Source organism: Anolis sagrei, chromosome 5, assembly GCF_037176765.1.
Source record: "Anolis sagrei isolate rAnoSag1 chromosome 5, rAnoSag1.mat, whole genome shotgun sequence".
Classification (NCBI taxonomy): Eukaryota; Metazoa; Chordata; class Lepidosauria; order Squamata; family Dactyloidae; genus Anolis; species Anolis sagrei.
Window position 1 is genome coordinate 146,300,451 of NC_090025.1, and position 20,307 is coordinate 146,320,757.

Sequence of the window (20,307 nt, forward strand, 5' to 3'; positions counted from 1 at the left end):
TTATTGTTATTGTTTTACTGACACAAAAGCACAGTATGTCACAGCAAACGAGACCTATATGCTAGATTTCGTATCAAAAAATCACAAGTCAAACATTTCCCAAGCGTCTAAGACTGTGTGATGTATTTTCGAATGATGTGCGCAGATCCAAGTAAGGTGGCCTTTTGCAGTTGACAGATGGTGATTTTGTCAATGTTTATTGTTTCCAAATGCCAGCTGAGATCGTTTGGCAGGGCAGCTAGTGCACCAATGACCACTGGACCACCTGTACTGGTTTATGCCAGAGCCTTTGCAGTTCGATTTTAAGGTCTAGATAGCGGCTGAGTTTTTCCTGTTCCCACAGTATTTTTGCATGTTCATTTTCCATGATCTTTGTGGGTTTATGATCCCACCAATTCTTTACTCCTGGCAGGTGGTACTTGCTGACATAAGTGAATCATCTGGGCCACAGAGTGCTGCCTTTGCTTGTAGTCTGTCTACAAACTATTATTATTATTATTATTATTATTATTATTATTATTATTATTTAAATAAGCGTCTTTTAGCTATTTATTTATTTACATCACTTATATCCCGCCCATATCAGCCCGCAGGCGACTCAGGGCGGATAGCTAGATAGCAAAAAGACTGCACAATGTTGGGAGAAGGGGATATCAACCCTGTAAGTGGGCATCTTGATTAAGTTGCTATGGTAGGCCATTGGGTCATTCATTGCACCATTCTCCAAACTAAAGGAAGGAATCAAATGTGCTGTACTATGTGCCCTTTTCTTTGTTTACCTCTTCCAGTATCTTTAAATAGCTATTAAGATTTTCCTTATTTCAGGGCTGGAATGCTTGATCCAGCCCTGAAATCTGATAGGTATCCCTTTTTGCTGGTTGGAATGCTTTCTGTTTTATGTATTGTCGAAGGCTTTCATGGCTGGAATCACTAGGTTCTTGTGGGTTTTTTCGGGCTATAGAGCCATGTTCTAGAGGCATTTCTCCTGACGTTTCGCCTGCATCTATGGCAAGCATCCTCAGAGGTATGAGGTCTGTTGGAATTAGGACAATGGGTTTATATATCTGTGGAATGGCTGGGGTGGGGCAAGGAGCTCTTCCCTGCTGCAGTTAGGTGTGAATGTTTCGCTGATCACCTTCATTAGCATTTGAAGGTCTGCCTGAGCCTGGGAAAATCTGTTCCTGGGAGGTGTTAATCTGTGCCTGTTTTTTTCCTCTCTGTTGTTTAGCTGTTATAATTTTAGAGTTTTTTTCTGTTTTATGTCCAGTTTCATTATCCAGGTGGAGGCCACAAGGGGGTGCTAGGCAGAGAAGGATAGTCCATTTTACAGGCGGATTTAAACCATCTCTCCTTGTTTTCCTGTTATTCTTCCCAACTATATCTCTGTCTTCAAAACAACCATCGTTTATGATATCGGAAAGGGTGGGGGGAATAACCAGCAAAAATGGGGAAAATTGTTTTCCTCCTTCAACTTCCCCCTCCCTGCCATAAAATGGAATATCCTTCTCTGTCTAGGCCCCTTTTTGGTGTCTGTCCGGATAATGGAACAGCTCCCTATTTTATATAGACTGAATAAGTTGCCAAAATAAAATCCAGTATTTTGTTGTGTGAACCTTTCATAAATGTGGACAATGTCAATTTTACATATATATATATATATATACACATACATACATACATACATGGCTAACTTAATTTGAAATAAACACTTTCATTTGGTATTTAGGTTGAACTCAAACTTGCTAATAACCTTCCTGATTATCAGCGCTACATGTGATTGATTTTGATCCCCTTAACATACTGAATGTGGATGGCTTGTGGAAGTTGCCATCTAACATTTGGAATGCCACATGTTCTATGGTAAAAATCCTAGTGTCAGCCACACTTCCAAAATATTGTTAGTTCAACCATAGCACTAGCAAATGCAAACAGTTCCTGCTCTGCATTCAGCATTCTGTATGACCTTAGGCTAGTCATTGGATTTATCTGCTTGACATTGCCTGCCAGTTCTGTGGGCATAATATTTCTTTTATTTGCCTTGTCTCCATAAATAGCTAACTCTCCATAACAGAATGTGTTGTGTGTGTATCTTTGTAGTGCAGAGCACAGTGTGCTTCCAATCTCCCCTGGAGCTCCAGGCACCATAGCACAATGAAAAGGTTATCCATACAGACAACCCAGTTTGGAAAATTACATAGATAGCATAAAGTAAAATGTAGGAATGGTTATTTTTCCAAAAGAGTTCTGAGTTGCAGAAAATTAGAAGCAGACATGTCCTTGATTATTCGTTATTAGTTCTATATGTATAGAACTTTTAGATTGTTAGTTTTATATGTATATTTTCACATAGGTTTTTTTTCTTCTTCGGCGAGTCTAAAAATGACGCAGAATGATACAATGTTTTGGGAAACAGAAAGGCTCGTATGTAATTTAATTTATACAAAGGAAGTCTGGCATTATGAACTAAAACAGACATGAAGGGACATAACTCCCAAAACCATGCTTAACCTTCCTGCAAACATGGCATTTTAAAGAATGGTAATGCAGGGCAACTTCCTTGGCTACATATGTACGTAGTTTGAATTAATGGGAGTTGTAATTTTACAAAGTATTTTGCCTTCTCTGCCAAAGAGTACAGGTAATGCATTAAACTACAAATCACAGGAATCCATAGCATTGAGCCATGACAGTCATATGGTGTCAAACTACATGAAATTTACAGTGTAGATTAGCGTTTCTCAACCTGGGGGATCAGGACCCTGGGGGGGGGGGGGTCGTGAGGGAGGTGTCAGAAGGGTCGCCAAAGACCATCAGAAAACACAGTATTTTCTGTTGGTCATAGAGGTTCTGTGTGGGATGTTTGGCCCAATTCTATCATTGGTGGGATTTGGAATGCTCATTTATTGTAGGTGAACTATAAATCACAACAACTACAACTCCCAAATGTCAAGGTCTATTTCCCCCAAACTCCACCAGTGTTCATATTTGGGCATTTTGAGTATTTCTGCCAAGTTTGGTCGAGATCTATTATTGTTTGAGTCTACAGTGCTTTTTGGATGTAGGTGAACTACAACTCCAAAACTCAAGGTCAACACCCACCAAACCCTTCCAGTATTTTCTGTTGGTCATGGGAGTTCTGTTGGTCATGGGTTCAATTTCATTTTTGGTGGAGTTCAGAATACTCTTTGATTGTAGGTTAACAACTCCCAAATGACAAAATCAATTCCTCCCAACCCCACCGGCATACAAATTTGGACCTATTTGTGCCAAATGTGGTCCAGTGCATGAAAATACATCCTGCATATCAGATATTTACATGACGATTCATAACAGTAGCAAAATTACAGTTATGAAGTAGCAACGAAAATAATGTTATGGTTGGGGGTCACCACAACATGAGGAACTGTATTAAGGGTTCGTGGCATTAGGAAGGTTGAGAACCACTGGCGTAGATGCACCCTAAGTGCAAATTTTGCATAGATTAAATACCAAACTGGGAAGATTCTCAGCAGTCCTGGGTTGTCCTTGTCAGGATTGTTTCTTGACACTCAAGAAACATATTTTCTGACCATATTGGATATGGTAAGGTAAAGGTAAAGGTAGTCCCCTGACATTAAGTCCAGTCATGTCTGACTCTGGGGTGTGGTGCTCATCTCCATTTCTAAGCCGAAGAGCCAGCGTTGTCCGTAGACACCTCCAAGGTGGCAATAAATTAACAAGGTCCTCCAAGGTCATGTGGCCGGCATGACTGCATGGAGATTTGAATGCAATATTCCTGCTTCTTGGCAGGGGGTTGGACTGGATGGCCCATGAGGTCTCTTCCAACTCTTTGATTCTATGATTCTATGATTCTATGAGAGCCGTTACCTTCCCGCCGGAGCGGTACCTATTGATCTACTCACATTTGCATGTTTTCGAACTGCTAGGTTGGCAGAAGCTAGGGCTGACAGCAGAAGCTCACGCCACTCCCCGGAATCGAACCTGCGACCTTTCGATCAACAAGCTCAGCAGCTCAGTGCTTTAACCCACTGCGCCACCGAGGGCTCCGGATTATACAGTAGTGTGACTCAAATAATCCAGTTCAAAATTGATAATGTGGATTATCTGCTTTGATAATCTCAATTATATGGCAGTGTAGACGGGGCCTAATGTGCCTAGGATCACCCAGTAAAAGAGAGGCTGGTTCTACACTGCCATATAATGCAGTTTGGAACATATAATGCAGTTCAGTGCAGTTAAATTGCAATATATGGGTCTATACTTACTATATCATGTGGTTCTAAACTTCATTATATGACAGTGCAGATCCATCCAGAGTTAAAGAAAGATTTATGTTCAGATTTTATAAATGCATATTAATCATATTAACCATCCCCGGTCGTGCAATGGCACAAGAGTTAAACTCTTGTGCCAGAAGGACTGCTGACCGATAGTTAGCAGTTCGAATCTGGGGAGAGCAGGTTGAGCTCCTTCTGTCAGCTCCAGCTCCTCATGCAAGGACATGAGAGAAGCCTCCCACAAGGATGGTAAAACATCAAACATCTGGGCGTCCCCTGGGCAATGTCTTTGCGGATGGTCAATTCTCCCACACCAGAAGCAACTTGCAGTTCCTCAAGTTGCTCCTGACACACACACAAAAATCCTATTAACCACTAAACCGTGTATGTTGTATATTAGGAGAACCATTAAGAGTTGGATACTGTTTGAATTTTTCCAGTTAAATATCCTGTCTAGTGTGCAACATTGTATTTATGTATCAATAAACAGTATAGAGGCTTCCTTGTTATGCTTTTCAAAGCAAGACTGAATATTTCTCTGTGGTTGCATTTCTCAGTGATCATATTCTACTGTTCCGCTAAAGGTTCAAACAGCAAACCAGCACTTTAGATGTTTGGCACAATGACTCATCCAAAGTAGGACGTTTCAGATCTTTGGACTGTTAAGTACCAGAAAACTATAAAGACAGAATTTGATAAAATGGCATGGAGGATGCATGGCAGTGAGGGAGAAATACCTAGTACCCACAGATGTAAGATTGTGTCCCACTGATCTTTACTTAAACATGAATGTTGTAGGGGGGAAATGTTGTGCTTGTGATATCGAGCTCTTTTTGGGGGTTCTCCCAGCGAGGGGAGTCCCTAAGGACCGCGAATGGGGTCCTGACCTTGGCGAGCGGCCAGCGGATGCCAATTCAAAAAACGCAAAAACGTTGAAAATCAATCTCGCCAGAGGCTGAAGAGGCAATCTGCGACCGAGGCGTTTATTTAGCGATTCAGCTGAAAAGGATGCATTACAGGGATGAATCCTCCATAAGGCATGCAGTACAGTGATTTTCAGGCATATTTATACAGACAGAACAAAGGAAAAAACAGTTTGAAACTTCCGCCCGCCTTCCTTCAGCTGGCTTTGCCCTGATTGGCTGGCCCTGGAACAGCTAGGAGGAGGCTCGGCCGCATGTCCCGCCTCTCAGCCAACCAGCGGGCGCTGCTGCCTCCGAGGGGGCCAATCGGAGCCTCCCTAGCGCCTCCGAAGATGGTCCAATCAGCAGTCCGGAGGCGGGACATGGCTAGACAGCTCAGAGGGGGGCAGGATGCCCGGGAGGCATCTTGCCAGCTGACTGAAAGCCTTTGCTGCTGGCCCGGCAGGGTGGCAGACAGGGGAAACAAAGGGATTTCCTGAGTTCTGATAGCAGATGTGTATAGGCACAAAGGGTGGGCTATGGGTGGCATTTGGATCTCAACCTTGAGGACAAAAGGGGTCCTTAGTCACAAGGGAGCGTACACAAACACCATGATTGATTTAATCAGTCTGTTTTTCCGGGTCTTTGGCTGACAAATCTTTGGCTTTTGTTCGTCTGACTCTGAAAACAAAGCCATAAGATATTGCCAGTATTTGTCCATGCAATGTCAATATGAATGGAGTTTCTTCCAAGGAAATTGGATTCCTTGGCTGTAATCCCCAGGTCACATACTTTTATAGGGTAAAGTTCAAGGGGGGAAAGTAAGGAAGGAGGGTGAGGGTACATCTCATTTCATTTCATCTCATTACATATCATATACTTCATATATATATTCCTCACAGTCTTTCATAACTCATAGATTTCATAGGAAAGATCCCCATCCCAGTAAAGTTTATTAGAAAACCCACAGCAATTAATAAAGGCAATCAGCAGAGTTCTTGAGGTATGATCCTTTGCAACAAGGGCATGCACCCACAGGCGGGGGCCATGCTTCCCAAGCGGCTTGGCTTTTGAGTCCGTGGAGGAAGTTCATGATGATAGAGCATCAAGTCAATCAGTGAGGGCAGAAAGGTCCGCAAGGAATCCGCAAATGGTGGAGAGTGGGGCAATGTCCTTTGGAGAACTACATTTCCCTGATCAGGGGCCAGGGTCCAGTGCACAAGCCAGAGAATTCACAGAGAGGAAACAGGAACCCAGTTATGTGTGCTGGGTCAGGAAGCAGCAGAATCCATTGTCTGGCCCTTGGCGAACTACAAATACTTGGGGGGGGGGTAGATGCTCTGCATCAAATCCTCCCTTCGAGGCTGGGAAATGGTTACACTCATTTCCTCAAGCCTCGACAATCCCCCCCAAGCACCCAGGGCCTCTTTCTAGACTGATTAGATTGTATTCTGTTGATTATTTCGGGGCCCAACTCAAGCAACAACAGCAGGACCCAGCCGGGTGGGAGAGACCAGTGGCAGAATGTCCTTTGGGTTGGAGGAAAAAAAAGACTGAAGTAGGCGAAGATGGTGGAGGCAGGGGATGATGGAGTCTGTGATGGCAGTCAGCATGGAGCACTCAGGAGTCCTGAGTGAGTTCCCAATGAAGAAGGATAGCACATGGTGGAATTCTCCCATCTGGCAGTGGTCCTCAGGCCTCCTGGGGGCGCTGGCTCCTCCCTTGGCGCTTGGGGGAGGGAGAAGATGGGGCACAGCCTTGCTACTCCTTCTGGCGTGGCGCCTCCTGGTGACCGCAGACAGGTCCGGCTCTCCATCATCACAGAGACTCAGGGGTAGAGTCTAGGACAGTCAGAAAGAAGGTTTACAGCCCCCCTCCCACCCCCCCCTTTCCCAGCCCAAGGGTAGTTAGTGGGGAAACAAAAGGGAAAAAAAACTCTCATACCTAGTGGGGACGTCAGTGGTCTCCTTTTGGGCCACTCCTCTGCACAGCCTCTGGAACGGGCAGGGCCTCCTTCCTTCATGGCAGTTGCTGTGGGATCCTGGTTGCTCCTCCTGCGATGGCATTCCCCCGTGGGGGCTCAGATCAGCCTCTAGGAGGGGCTGTCTCTTCTGGGCGGCATGGGGTCTGGTCCTGCTCTCTGTGGGATCCTCCTGTGCCATCTGGGTTCCACACAGGAAAGTCCACAGACCTCCCATTGTTCACCTCACCCAGGTAGTTGTCCTCAGTGGCAGGAGTGGATTATGGGTCCCACAGTTCGATCTGGGCCTCTTCACTGTGCAGAGGGGACCCCTGGACCTCGACGCCCCCCCTCATATTTAAGGCAGTTAATGGGATAATTTAGACATACACATACATGCGCTCAGGGAAAGGGGAGGGAGGAAGGGCCAGGAAGGAAAAAAGCATCCGAGGGACTGCGTGTGTGAGAGAGAGAGTTAACCATAGACGTGGGTGAAATGTCAGGAGGGAATGCTTCTGGAACATCCCTTCCTTAGGTTTTTGGAGAAGGAGGTAAGAGGGAGCAGCAGGATTTCTCTGGGGGATAGAGGGAAAAAAAATTCACAGAATGCTGGCTTCTTAGAAGATGGGAGGGGAGGGAGAAGAGAGAGAGAGAGAGAGAGAGAGAGAGAAACCCAGCAAACTTTACTTGGCAAAAGGAAACAGGAGCAGGAAAAAGGTCCCCCCCCCTTACACCTCCCTTTGTTTGCAAGAGGAGAGAGGGAGGAGGGGTTTGGAAGCAAAAAGGGGGAGTTGGAGAGTGAAGAGAAAACAAAGGAAAGGCAGGGACATTGGTGACTGCCCCTGAAAAATGGGTTTTGTAGTTGCACAGAAGAGAAGGGGAGAGGAAGAGAGTTCTTGGGTCAGGGAAACCAGGCGAGAGAGAGACTTTTTGCAAGGCAGCTGAGTCACATCAGTGGCAGGGTCTCTCCTGGTGAGGGGAAACACTGTTTATTATAAATAAACAGGCACTGAAGATTCAGCTTTTGAAAGAAAGGGATGTAGTAGCTTGGTGAAGAGGGGAATGAGCAATGCCTCCCTTTTCCATCTGAAGGAAGGAAAAAGGTGGCACAGGAGAAAGCAGGAGAGGAGGAGAGCAAAGAATTTCCCTGATCATTTCCTCAAGGAGCAGTGAAAAAAAACAAACAGAGGGGCATATAAATGCATCATAAATAGGGAATAGGGAAATGGAGGGGTTGGGAAGGGAAGGAAGGAGTCAGGGAGATTGGGTAAAGGGAAATGGGAATGGGATGGTAGGGGAACAAGCAATTTCTTCCAAAGGGAGAGGGTGAAGGGGTCTGGAGGGGGGTTTCCTGGGGGTTGGGGCTTTGTTACCTTCCCCTTGCATGGTAGGAGTTGGCCACAACTACCCCCCCTTCCACCTCCCTCCGGCACATGGCAAAAAGCATGAGGCAGAGGCGGTTTCGGTCCTCTTGGCCCCCTCACAGCGATCCGACTGCCATGAGGGGCCACGAAACTCCACCTGCTGAGGGCCTGGAGGGCCACCTCTCCATGCGATTTTTACCCTACTGGCCTGCGTCGGCGACGCAACCCTGCCCCATTCCGCCAGTATTCTTCCAAAAGATGTTTCTGATGAAGCAGGACGTTTGATCCCAGAATGACATGCGCCCATCTCTCCTGGTAGCCCCACAATCCAGTGGCTAATCAGGGTAGCCCCCCCAACCGCAAGGCAGGCTAGAGCCCGAACGGTTCCCTAGCAGAAGAGCCCGGGGCGATCAGCCCTTGGCAGCTAGGCAGTCCGAAAGGGAAGGGCTCCCTTTCCAGCGTAGCTCCAGCCAAGGCCGCAAAAGCGAGCTGAATTGCTATTCTGGACCTCAAACGTGGATGTTCGCTACCTCCCGCCAGGAATTTGTTACCGAGACCTAGAGAATCCCTCCCCAGTGGGCCGACTCCGAAGCTGGTTCAGAAAACCTAGAATCCCCTCCCACCTGGCAGCCAAGGCAGCCCGCGGTTGATTTCTTACCCATCCGGACGTTTTCTTCCCCCCTTTCCGCGTCGGTCGCTCCTCTTCCTGGAAGTCCTTAGATCAAGGCTTCCCTGGCGCTCCTTTGTGCTGAAACCCTAGGTCAGAGCTTGGGAGGAAGTGGCTGCGGGAGAATTTGTAGTTTTGGTTAGCTGGTCAAATGAAAGTCCGAATTGGGAGAGGCACCTCTTTTCCCAAGCCGTTCCTCCTTTGCTGCTGGCCCAAAGAATCAGACCAAGGCGCCTGCTTGAGAATTTAGGCTATAATTTAGTCTGGAACCTCAAGCAGCAGTCCCTTCGTGGTAAAGCCAAATGATATCGAGCTCTTTTTGGGGGTTCTCCCAGCGAGGGGAGTCCCTAAGGACCGCGAATGGGGTCCTGACCTTGGCGAGCGGCCAGCGGATGCCAATTCAAAAAACGCAAAAACGTTGAAAATCAATCTCGCCAGAGGCTGAAGAGGCAATCTGCGACCGAGGCGTTTATTTAGCGATTCAGCTGAAAAGGATGCATTACAGGGATGAATCCTCCATAAGGCATGCAGTACAGTGATTTTCAGGCATATTTATACAGACAGAACAAAGGAAAAAACAGTTTGAAACTTCCGCCCGCCTTCCTTCAGCTGGCTTTGCCCTGATTGGCTGGCCCTGGAACAGCTAGGAGGAGGCTCGGCCGCATGTCCCGCCTCTCAGCCAACCAGCGGGCGCTGCTGCCTCCGAGGGGGCCAATCGGAGCCTCCCTAGCGCCTCCGAAGATGGTCCAATCAGCAGTCCGGAGGCGGGACATGGCTAGACAGCTCAGAGGGGGGCAGGATGCCCGGGAGGCATCTTGCCAGCTGACTGAAAGCCTTTGCTGCTGGCCCGGCAGGGTGGCAGACAGGGGAAACAAAGGGATTTCCTGAGTTCTGATAGCAGATGTGTATAGGCACAAAGGGTGGGCTATGGGTGGCATTTGGATCTCAACCTTGAGGACAAAAGGGGTCCTTAGTCACAAGGGAGCGTACACAAACACCATGATTGATTTAATCAGTCTGTTTTTCCGGGTCTTTGGCTGACAAATCTTTGGCTTTTGTTCGTCTGACTCTGAAAACAAAGCCATAAGATATTGCCAGTATTTGTCCATGCAATGTCAATATGAATGGAGTTTCTTCCAAGGAAATTGGATTCCTTGGCTGTAATCCCCAGGTCACATACTTTTATAGGGTAAAGTTCAAGGGGGGAAAGTAAGGAAGGAGGGTGAGGGTACATCTCATTTCATTTCATCTCATTACATATCATATACTTCATATATATATTCCTCACAGTCTTTCATAACTCATAGATTTCATAGGAAAGATCCCCATCCCAGTAAAGTTTATTAGAAAACCCACAGCAATTAATAAAGGCAATCAGCAGAGTTCTTGAGGTATGATCCTTTGCAACAAGGGCATGCACCCACAGGCGGGGGCCATGCTTCCCAAGCGGCTTGGCTTTTGAGTCCGTGGAGGAAGTTCATGATGATAGAGCATCAAGTCAATCAGTGAGGGCAGAAAGGTCCGCAAGGAATCCGCAAATGGTGGAGAGTGGGGCAATGTCCTTTGGAGAACTACATTTCCCTGATCAGGGGCCAGGGTCCAGTGCACAAGCCAGAGAATTCACAGAGAGGAAACAGGAACCCAGTTATGTGTGCTGGGTCAGGAAGCAGCAGAATCCATTGTCCGGCCCTTGGCGAACTACAAATACTTGGGGGGGTAGATGCTCTGCATCAAATGGAGCAGGAAAAAAGTAATATCTACAATTCATTGCCACCAGCTGCAAGTATTTCCGGCTGATGCCACTGCCAAGAGCTTGGAGGTTATTTGGCTTCAGCTTTGAAGAACAAGAGAAGAGATAAATCCTTGTTTCCTTTTCCACAGTGAATTACAAAAGGCACTACTTCTTCCCCTCCTGGTTCCTGTTCTAATTGGAAATTCTGTATCAGTGAAACATTTATTGATCAGAATATGATTGGGCAAAAAAAACAACATAAAAAGCAAAGCTTGGAAAGTTACTTTTTTCAAGTAACTTGCCCCATCATTCACTGTAGTGCTTAAAAAGCAACTAATTCCTGTTATTCTCAAGAATTGTGAAAACATTAATTCACTCCTCCTATGAACCAGCTAGGACGTTAAGATCATCTGGGGAGGCCCTGCTCTCGGTCCCGCCTGCGTCACAAGTACGTTTAGTGGGGACGAGAGACAGGATCTTCTCAGTGGTGGCCCCTCGGCTATGGAACACCCTTCCTACAGATAGGCCCTTATGTAATTCCTAAAACAACAGTGCTCCAGATCAGGTCTGACAATCACAGTGTATAGGAACACACTATATAAACATACTGAAAAAGAATCTGTGACCCAGTCATATTTTACTTCCTGAGATATGTTGAACCGCTCATTTCATTTTGTCATAAAATGTAGATTACTGGTGTTAAAATATTTTAAGGGGACTATTAAAATTGGCTTTCTGTTACTGGAGTCCTACAAAGGCTAATAAATGTATTTGAGGGGAAAGCCAGCATATAAATGGTTAAGAACACTGTTGTCCATACATGTACATTGATGTTTTTAAAATGTTTTCTATTTATTTCATAGAATGCCAATTTTTTCACTGATCTCCAGATGCTGATGTACAAAGTCAGACTCCTGCCACAGTGGCTAAAGCAGCATTTTATGATGCAGCTTAAATTTGTATTTCTGCTTTAATAGGAGAGAGAGAAAAAGCCAAAGGCTGTATTGGAATCTCTCCCTCACCCCCCCCCCCCCCCTTCTCTCTATATATTCACCAATTCAATTCAGTCCATTCATATTGATAGAATGCTATACTGCAAGAAGGTGCTAGCCATGATTGGATTGAACATTAAATCTTGTGATTACATTCATTCATGTTTTCCAGCACTTGAAAGAAAAAGTTCTGACAGATGGGAGTATGGAAATCCAAGAGCTGAATGAGCTGAATAAGGGACAGCAGGTGCATTCACATCAAAGCCTCTGCCCATGCAGCTGTAACTTTCAAGGCTCTCATTGACTCTTTCCTGACTCTCATTGATAAATCAAAGTTGCATTGGCCTTGCACAAGCTAGTCCCTTCACTCTAATGGGCTTCCTGCAAGGGATGGAGCTGGCCCAACTGGCTGCCATGTATAAAGGGACAAACAGGCTTTTCTTGAGCATCTCCAGCTTCTTCCTCACTACTTGGAAATGTCTTTTGTCCTGAACCATGAAAGGAAAACAAGCTCCTATTGACAACTGGATTTTCTGATGTTCTTGCTGCTGCAACAATTTAAGGTATTCAAAGCATAGTGAGGAAACAGTGCATCCCTACATCTTTGTTCACAGTGAAGTATCATAGCTTTTTAGTACTCAAAAACTTTGTTGGCATGCCTTATAAACTGCCTCGATAGCACAGAGCTGGGAGTAAATTTCAGGCCCCTTCTATACTGACCTATATCACCGAATCTAATCCCAGGTTATCTGCTTTAAACTGGATTATACGAGTCTCCACTGCCAGATAATCTGGGATAGGAAAATAATCTGGGATCAGAGGGGCAGTGTGGAAGGGGCCTCATTGTGTTTATATGACTTTAAGTCACCTGCAATTTATGACCCCCTGAATTTTATAGAGTTTACTGAGGCCTCTTCTACACTGCCAGATAAAATCCAGATTATCTGCTTTGAACTGGATTATATGGCAATGTAGACTCAGATGCTCCAATACAAAGCAGACAATGTAGATTATCTGCTTTGATAATCTGGATTTTATGGCAGTGTAGAAGGGTCCTGAGGCAAGAAATGCTCAGAGGTGGCTTTGGCAGTTCCTTTCTGGAGGGAAAAGTAGCTTAAAGTAACTGGTATTCATTGGAGGTCTCCCATCCAAATAGTAATCAGGGTTGGCCCCGATTAGTTCTAAGATCAGACGGTATCTGGTGATTTAAGGTACTTAAAAAGTTACTTGCCATTACCTGCTTTTTTGGAACAAGGCATAAATAAATTCATGGCATCACCATAAACAGATAAATGAAGGCACATACACCCACTGTGTCCATTTTGATTTAATTAAGGAAATGTTCATGGATTTTGTAATGAAGTTCTATTGGCAAATATTACTTTGATTGCAGTATATTGCTTCATTACATTCAAGGGCCTTGCAGCATACTGATGTTACTTTTGAATATCTAAGGCCCCTTCAACATAGCTGACTAAAATCTCACATTATCTCCTTTAAACTGGAATATATCCTTGTGTGTTTCTTGGACACACAGCTCATCGCATTACTTATCTCGGCACAGTTCATAGAGCAGCTATTCTTTGGCTGCTGACATGCCTTCAATGTTGATTGAGATAATTGTCATAGTTGGTCCTGAAAAAGTCCGTTAATTGGTTTATCTGGTTGCATGCTGCAAGTCGCTTCTGGAGTGAGAGAATCAGCCATCTACAAAGACGTTGCCCAGGGGATGCCCGGATATGTTGTAATCCTGTGGGGAGGCTTCTCTCATGTCCCCACTCCTGGGTATACAGAAGACTGGGCAACTTGGAAGGTGCTGAACAGACTACGCTCTGGCACCATGAGATGCAGAGCCAACCTTAAGAAATGGGGTTACAAAGTGGAGTCCACAACATGTGAGTGTGGAGAAGAGCAAACCACAGAACACCTATTACAGTGCAGCCTGAGCCCTGCCACATGCACAATGAAGGACCTTCTCATAGCAACACCAGAGGCACTCCAAGTGGCCAGCTACTGGTCAAAAGACATTTAATAGAATGCCAAGTTTTTAATATATTCTCCCCTATGAACCATCAAGGCTGTTAAGATCTGGTGGGGCCCTGCTCTCGGTTCTGCCACTTTCGCAATTGCATCTGGTTGGAACGAGAGACAGGGCCTTTTCTGTGGTGGCCCCTCGGCTATGGAACTCTCTCCCAATTGAGATCAGATCTGCCCACTCCCTCCTGACCTTCAGGAGGCTAGTGAAATCCTGGCTATGGAATGAAGCATTCCCAGAATAATGACTGAGACTGGCTACAGACCAAAATTATCAATCACATATGTGGACTGAGTTGGACATGATTTTATCTTGTTGATTTGGCTTATATGTATTTTATTCTATATGTATTTTAATATTTTGTTCTTGTATGATGTTTTAGACTGTATTATTAGCATTTAATCCTTGCTGTGAGCCAGTCTGAGTCCCTCTACGGAGGTAGGGAAGATCGGGATATAAAAGTTTTAAATCAATCAGTCAATCAATCAATCAATCAATCAAACTTTGTGTTTTCTCGAATACATTGGTTTGCTGCTGATATGGTAAATAAATAAACTGGAATATATGGCAGTGTGGACTCAGATAACCCAATTCAAAGCAGATATTGTGGGATTTTCTGCCTTTATATTCTGTGTGGGAGGACCCAAAAATTAACTATTGTGGTATCTTTTTAGTAACAAGAGAAAGTAGGCTTCATGGAGATAGCTATTTCATCTGTGTTAACATAAAAAGAAATAATGAAACAAAAGATTCTGGACCAGGAGGCAACCTGGCTCAACTGCATGGGCAGTACATTATATTCTGCCCTTTGGGTGCAAGAGCTCTGCTAATAAGAAAAATAGTGTATATTGCATTGCATAATATCTTATTGCTGTTGTTTAAACATATAAATTTTGATGCTTTACATTTTCCTGTTCAAGAACTGCAGGCTGTGAAATATATCAGAATGCTTTATCTCACTAACTGTTGATGCAAAAGAAGGAACACTATTATTAACTTTTTATTCTTCGGTGTCTTCTACTTTCTGGAGTGGAAATAAAAGACTCTGAGGGTAACAGAAGGACCAGATGGATGGAGGTTCAAGGAATGTTTTTTTTTTCTCTGTTAGCTAACAATATTATTCCAGAGGAAGGAAATGGGACTCTGCATCCACTTTTCATGATAAAACTATTTGGAATTGATACTAGGTATCAACTAGACTGAGATCAATGAATGCAGTCTTACAGATATACAGGCCAACTTAAACATTTTACTCTTTTGAGGCCTTTGCTAGATGTTTAATCTACCCTGTCCTATCAGGCTCATGAAAGGTCACAGAATACTGAAACTATAAAGTATAAATTTACATGAAGCCTATCACTAAAAGTAAATATCCAATTCAAGGTCAGAACTAACTTTTATATATACATGAAACTCATATATAGCATGTAATGCACCGGATAGAAGTTTCTGGGAGAAATGGTCCATAAAGTAACCTTTTCATGATTTGCCCTGCATCAATCCTTTCCTTTCCTTTCAGCTACTGTAAGAATTCTTTTTCTATCATGGAGGAAAAGCTGTTTGTGGAATCTTAGGCTCAGTTCTAAGTATCTCTAATGGCAATTATCTGCTAGGTATCTTTTTAATTAGCTTCATCGCTCCTGTTAATTTATTGCCACCAACTGTCCAACAATCTCATCAGCACTCTAAACTTCTCAGTGAAAACTAATAAGGAGTTAGTCCTTCATATTGATTCTTAAGAGCTATGCCTTGTCAGCAGTGATAGAAAGAAATAGAGTTCATCTGAGGTCATATCTCCAGCGATTACGTGCGACTGGCATTGAAGTGTGATTTTCCTTTCCTGTATAAAGAATTTTGAAATGCAGTTTGGGTTGTTGGTTATGATGCTGTATATAATTCAAAAAATCTTGCAGTCTTTTCTAAAAAAGGAGAAGGGAAGTTTGTTATGCATAACAAGTAGTTCTTCATTAAACACATGGCAACTACATTATTATGATGGATTTGGACACCAGCCATGTGACTTCATCCATCATAAAACTGATATAAAAGATCATGTAAAGAGATATTATAAAAAGTTGCCCCACCAAAATGAAATGCTCACCTTTCACCATTGTCTAAGTAGCTGAAGGTCAAATGGTCCATACCTCCTTCTTTGGTGAAGAGGAAGGTTGAACTGAATTCTTCGAAGTAAGGTGGCAACAGTTATTTGTTTCCTGTTGTTGTTTATTTGATCAATCATTTCCAACTCTTTTTGACCTCATAGGCCAGCCCACAGCAGAGCTCCCTGTTGGTGGTCACCACCCCCAGCTGCTTCAAGGTCAAGCCAGTCACTTCAAAGATACCATCCATCAATCTTGCCCTTATTTAAGAACACAGAAATGCTGGACCACTCTAACAACTACCATAATTGTTACCACCAAAGAAAGAGGCATTGGGTGAGTGGGTGAAGGTGGTGGTTAATGCCTCCCATCAGGAAGGCAGCATTCCAGCGAGCTTAAAACAAGCTGTGATAAAACCACTGTTGAAAAAACACCAAAACCAAAATTAACATTCAAATTCAGCATTTTTTCTAAAGGCCAATTATTTTCCCTTTTTCAAATATTTGCTATCAAACCCCTTTGGGGGTAGATTCAGAGGTGGGCTTGAAATGCAGAAATCTCTAATGCCTGTGAATATATTCAAAGCATGTGCTGTGTTTCAAATATATTTTAATCAAGAAAACTCATAAATACTAAGTTGGCATTGCAAAACATTTTCAGAGAGTACTATTCACTAGAGGCAAGTAGAATTCTAAATACCCAGGGAGCTCCCACATCTCATCACCCACAATTTCTCGTTTATAGTTTCAATCTAAACAGATTACTGACTACTGTTGTCTTGCAGAGGTTACTCTAGTCAGTGGTGTGTGTGTGTTGATTTCAGGAGATAGAACTGACAACGGCAGCTGTTTACTTGTCCATGTGGATGCCAAGATATGTTTGTGACAAGAAAAAGAACAGCCCACCTAAATGAAAAACCCATCTTATTTTATGTTGAAGTTTTAGTCAGCTCATATTATTCCAGGTATTAGGTATAATGGAGGTTGGTGTAACAATACATCTGGAAAGTGCTAAGTGTTATAAAGTAATGGGGAGAAACAAAACCTATTCTTTTTCTTAGAATTGTTCCTCCTTTGGCCACATGATCTAATAAAAAATAAAGGTTACTGTCCTCAGCAGTTCACAAGATTAATTGCATCTTTCAATATCAAGGTGTTCTCAGGCTCTCACACACTACAATTTCAGGACACATCTGCTCAAATGGAGAGGTAATTTATAATCCCAGATTACACATCTTGTTCCATTGCACCTTGAACCTATTGTGCCCTCAAAAGCAAGTCCCATTGAGCTTAGCATTAGGCTTGTGCATGGATTCGGAGTGGTTGGATCCCTTCAGCCAATTCCAGCATGTTCAGCTTGGCCAGATGGATGTAACAGTAAGGGCTCAGCTATTATGTATTTTTATCCATTATGGGACCACCACGTGGCAGCTAATCACAGGTCCTCCTCTCCTATTTGCCACCATGCGGCGTGGAGAGGCTACCTGCTGTTCACATGGGGTTTCCCTGTGAGCCCTGCCTGTTGGGCCAATCAGAATAGAAGAACGCCATGATGAGTATTATGCAAGCTGTGTCTAAGGAAATGGTCCCAGGAAGGATGATTCCTTAACCCCATTCTTCAAAGCCAGACTCCCTTGAAAGGAAAACAGGAAAGAGTCCCAGGAGGGGTACTTCCTTAACCCCTTTCTCCAAATCCAGAATCCCTTGAAAGGAAAGTGTCCCAGGAAGGATACTTCCTTAACCCCATACTTCAAACTCAGACTCCCTTGAAAGGAAGATAAGAAATGGTCCCAGGAAGGATGCTTCCTTAACCCCATTCTTCAAAGCCAGACTCCCTTGAAAGGAAAACAGGAAAGAGTCCCAGGAAGGATGCTTCCTTAACCCCATTCTCCAAACCCAGACTCCCTCAAAAGGAAGAAAGGAAAGGGTCACAGGAAGGATGCTTACTTATCCCCCTTCTTCAAACCCAGGCTCCCTTGAAAGGAAGATTGGAAAGGGTCCCAGGAGGGATTGCTTCCTTAACCCCATTTTCAAACTCAGACTCCCTTGAAAGGAAGATAGGAAGAAAAGAAAGGATCCCAGGAACAGAAAGGGGAGTCTCCTAAGTTCCCCATTCCTCCCAATGGGCCAGATCTTCCTGGATCTTTTGGCTGTGGACCAGAAACAGTTATTCAGTAACCTGCCCACTTTTGGGAGGTGCACCAAAACAGATCTGTGGGTCTCCTGGAATTTGGCCAGTAGAAACGGATTGAGGTTATTCAGTATCACAATTGACTATAAATGCCCAATTCTCTGACAATAAACCCCAAATACCTCTTAAATTCTGTTACTGAGAGCAACACTGTCAACTGTTGTTCATGCCATATATATTTGAATTTTATTGAGGCATAAGAGTAAAAAGAGAAGGAACAATTATTTTCATTATATCCTTGGCAGAGTGGCCTTGACCTGTCCAATACACATCCAGTGTTTACAACAAGAAGACTCCACTAAATCATTCCTCTGCCTTTGTTAAGCATGTAACACATACCTGATTGCTCTCCATAAGCACAAACATAAATACTTGGCATTTGGAGATTGTTTGTTTGTTTGTTTTGTTAAAAATGTAATACAAATGTCTGGTTGCTCCTGACACGATAAATAAAAAAAATTGAGGATTACAGAAGAGGGATGTGGCTTCCATGCCAGTGTGTTTGTAAAACTGGAAGAGGGAAAAAGGGAAGAGCAGAAGGAAAAGAGACAAAAGGTTGTGATGGACCCAATAAATCAAATGTCTTGTACCTGGTACCTCTCAACACTGAAGCAACAAAACACAAGTAAGCATTGATTTACCAAGTTCCCTTTGATTCAATAAGCTACTTCATTTGGGACTAACAGCTTGATTTAGACCCAGAGCTTGGAATATAGCAAGAGTACATTGAAAACACACATCAACAGGAAAATGCAGGAGTCTATCAGGAGTCATAACAGTTTGATCATGAAACATTTCATTTGCTATGACACCAAAGTCCTTAATCCCAAAGGGAAGATTTCTAGAACGAATAGCTACAATAATAATATAATAATAAAACTTTATTTATACTCCGCTCTATCTCCCCGAAGGGACTCAGGACAGATTCCAAACATAAAAGGCAAACATTCAATGCCCGAATACAACAACAATACATCCACACTAACAAAATTTAAACAACCCACCATATAAACATGAATTACAACTTAGCAAACTAAAATTAGATAAAAAACACAGCCTGTTACAACAGGCATAAGATAAAACATCAAACATTGAATGGAAACACTAATTTCCCATTTCTTGGGGCAAATCGATTAATCATTGCTCAATCATTGCAGGGCACGAATACGTATGGCAACTATTAATCAGTGGTATAATGGTAGTATTACCAACTACTATTCCTCCTCCTCATAAGCCAGTGAGCAAAAGTATGTCTTCAGATGTTTCTTGAAGGCTCTGTACTACTGTACTGTTTCTACAAGGCTCTGTACTACTATTCCAGCTAGTCTTCTTTGCTATTTTTACTTATGGGAAGAAAAAAATGGAAGCAGTGGGAGAACACTAGACCAGCCAACTTAAAGACAGAAATCTCCCAAACCCCTTTAAAATGTGTGTGTGTTTACATAATAAAAGCCTTATCTGGAAGCACCATAATATGAAACCCCTTTTTTCCTCAAAACAAAATGTCATATACAATTTTGTTCTTCTAAAGCCTGTTCAAGTTTAAATTTGTCTTTCCCCTGTTTTAATTATGTACACAATGGATGGTACTTACAGTTTACATACTGTATTACTATGCAGATATCCCCACTTGAACCTCCCAGCTTCTTCTTATGTGTTAGTCAATACTCTGAAGGCTATTTTTTTAAAAAAAATCTTTGTACAAGTATTGCAACAAGTGTATACAGAGTGTACCGAACATCTGAAATTTTTATAAGGTTGGAATTCTTAGATGGCAAAGAAGATGAACATCTTCATAAAATATTCATTTCCATGGTTTGTAAACTGCAGGGGGAAGCTGATGATGCCATATTATTATGAACTTTACACACAAAAATCTTCAAAAGCCTCATCTCCTGTTTTGATCTTCATGATAACTGGTTCCCATGGGCTTTGACCTTTCCTCTTGTCATCCAGCTGATACCATTGTAACTTCTGCACAAGCTGTACTGCAAGTCCTGGCTGAATATGTTGGAAGACTAATGTAGGGTTCTGAGAAATTGCACTGAGAACAGCTCTTCTAAAATATCTTGTCTCTCAGTGCGTCCAC